General features: G+C 41.2%; 1 protein-coding gene across 1 annotated transcript in view; it reads right to left on the bottom strand.

Annotated features, from left to right (window-relative positions):
• The window catches only part of PPP3R1 (protein phosphatase 3 regulatory subunit B, alpha), a 52,999-nt gene that overhangs the window by 34,840 nt on the left and 14,924 nt on the right, over positions 1-3,235 (bottom strand). The gene's annotated exons all lie outside the window — the stretch shown is intronic.

Here is a 3,235-nt window from a genome sequence, read left to right as displayed (position 1 = left end):
AAAAAAATACTAATAAGCCCACAGTCCTGTATGAAGTAAATCCAAAACAATTGCATTTCCTCAAAGACTGGAGTGCTTGATTATGTAAACAGATCAATTTTGAAGGTGTGCAAACATGGAGTATTATACAACATTTGTGGTTCTGTTTTTAAACCTGCACTGTCACAAAGAAATCTAAAACAGGAGCCATCTGCTCCAAATAGCAAGTGTGGTTTGTGTAAGGAAACGTGAGCTCACCGACCTTGGTATTATCCTGACAATGTAAACATCATAGCAGGCAGGAGAGTGCAGGCCTTGGGATGTTTACCGTTTATCATTTACGCACTTTGAAAGGTGTGCAAGATAACAATTGGCACCACTAATCATTTCCTGGCATCACTCCAGCAAGGCAAATAGTCTATTTCAGAATGTGGTTTCCATTATGTTCCTGGACATTCTAACTTGTAAACAGGACAAAGCCCGATGATCAGCAAGTTTAAAGTTGAATACAGAAAAATGACCCTTGCAGTGGGGCTCCTCATAATCCTCCAATGGGAAGGGTCAAAAACTGGATGGAGACTTTAGGAGAGTTCCTGTGCCTTGGGGAGAAATAAAGCCTGCCTGCATTCTTCCACCTACCTGAAGGCAGCGTAGCAGTGTGAACAGAGCACACAGAGAACAATTGTTTTCTATGTGCCCTTGTGGTTACTGGTGTTTACACTGCTCTGTATAAATATTGAAGTGAAACTAAACCCGCCTACACTATCCTCACTCCACAATGCAACATCCGTAAGCTTCCTCGCCGGCATTCATGTCCACTCTTCTTCCAAGTTCTGCATCTTCCGCCATCTTGATCTGCGCAGCTCAAGGTACATTCTAAAGAAGTCTGCGAGCAGCATGGCAAAAAGCAGTTACTGCAGAGGAGACATATGATGTCCCATTTGCAATTAAAAGTCTTCCTGCTTGCAAGTTTTGGTAAAATTCTGCTTTAAGGGCCCAATCACACCAGCAGCTGCACTAAAATGCATAGCTGCTGGTGTGCATTTCCCAACACAATGCTGATGAGCCGATCCCGGCACATCGCACTGTTTACTTTTATTTTTTTTAAAGAACTTTACTGAAATCTCACAAGTGACACTTCATTAATTTCTTTGGGCGGAGCGGGTGTTAGGCGGTTGTACCGCGTCACATCCTGCTGTGCTGAAAAAAGGACTACATGCAGTACTTTGTTTCGGTTTGCATGACTAAAGTGGTGGTGTGAACTGAGCCCGTTCAAAACAAAGCAAATTGCCTTGTGTTAGGGCTACCCTGGAAAAAGAAAAACGGCCAGATCGACCCCAACGCACCTGGTGTGAACCCACACCATTTTCTGCACCAGATCTGAAACAGTGCATTCCGGTTTTACCACAATTAGAATTTTTTTTAGCTTAAAATGGTCTTACAGGGTGCGTTTCATGCGTTTTGATGGGTTCCCGTGCATTTCAGACCAGACAATTTTCAATGCAAGCAGTGTTACCTAAATTAGGTATCAACGTCCTGCAATCCCCTATAGCTCTTGGGCCGCAGGTTGATTATACAAGGAATCAGGGCAACATAGAAAAGTGGTCATATCAAATCATCTTTTAGGCTCCTGCACGGCCGTAAAATAACACTTGTTTTTAACAGTACAACATTTTATCTTTTGTTGGTTACAACCTGAACGCAGGTATATATTGTTTTCTATGGCCTCATGCATACAGCTGCATAAAGATCAATAAACTTGCACCTTCTACTGCTGCTGTAGATAATATGGGATGGCCGTATTGAGATGTAAACAAATGTGCGGCCGTAGTAGTTTACTTTTTCTAGACCCAATCCTTCCCAAGCCATGAGCTGAAGATCATTGCTCAGAACTGGCTTCTTAATTGTGCCAACAGTGGACAAAGCCCACAAAATGAATGTTGGTATGGCTAACTGTAGTTTCACAGGTTCACAATGCAGAAGCACAACAGCCATCTACCAATAAGAGGGGTTGCCTAAACGGGAACCTTCGTGGCAAAATCACCAGCTAATTATATAGTAAAAGCTGCATATGTAAACAGACTCAATACAACTTTGGAAATATTAACATGTTAAAGCTTATGAGATTTTAGAGGTTGTTTACAACGTACGTTAAAGTATGAGCGTCACTGATATTTAAACTAAACTCCTATCATTCTCCAGTATATGAACATATTGAACAAAAGAAGAGTGATCAGCTCATGAGGGATAGAGTTCACCTGTGCTCATGTTAAAGCTGTTAAACAGGCAGATCTGTACAATGGTTACAAGAAATAGCCTGTTTACATACCCGGGAGCAAAGGGCATTCTGACAGACACAAACTACTTCAGGTACTGAAGAAACTTGTTTGGGCAGCATTCCCCAGAGATGCTTTCAGAATCTGTCTGCAATGTGTTTATTACCAGCCATCCATGCCAAATATACTAAAGGTTGCCCATACACTGATTATTTTTTTTGGGGGGGGGAGAAACACACACTCCCCCATACTGCCAGGCTAATACATTCCGACAACGGTGGGTTTCGACTTGCTTAAATTGTTTCCAATTTCTCAGTCAAATTTAGGAAAACCCCACTGTTGTGTTTCTATTCACACAGCACACAAACAAATAAAATATATACAGTGCATTCAGAAAGTATTCCGACCCCCATCACTTTATATTTTGTTTGTTACAGCCTGATACTAGAGTTGAAATAATGTCTTTAGGATGAATAAATAAAAAAATAAAAGTAGGGCTGCAGCTAACGATTATTTTCATAATCGATTACTTGGCCGATTATTAAGTTCGATTAATCGGTTTAAAAAAAAAAAAAGGCTCCAGTGATGGACTACTAGTTTGTGGTGAGATTGTAGTCCATCACGGGAGCAAGCTTGGCGCGGTAGAAGTAAAAAAAAGAGTGTGGTGTGCAATAGTACATTATAAAGCGGCGCAGTGCAGAATACCAGCAGCTATAGAGGAATGTAGCAATACTACATTATACTACATATGTACTATTGCTGGGATTTGTAGTCCTCTGTAGCTGGCGTTACTCTGCATTGCGCTGTATGTAATGTATTATTGCTGGGATTTGTAGTCCTCTATAGCTGGTGGTATTCTCCATTGCGCTGTATAATGATTATACTGCGCAATGCAGATTACCACTGACCAGTTATAGAGGAACTACAAATCCCAGCAATAATACATTATACAGCGCAATGGAGAATACCACCAGCTATAG

Source organism: Nanorana parkeri, unplaced genomic scaffold (genome assembly GCF_000935625.1).
Source record: "Nanorana parkeri isolate BGI_ZX_2015 unplaced genomic scaffold, ASM93562v1 scaffold990, whole genome shotgun sequence".
Lineage (NCBI taxonomy): Eukaryota > Metazoa > Chordata > Amphibia > Anura > Dicroglossidae > Nanorana > Nanorana parkeri.
This window is presented reverse-complemented; position numbering and strand designations above follow the sequence as displayed.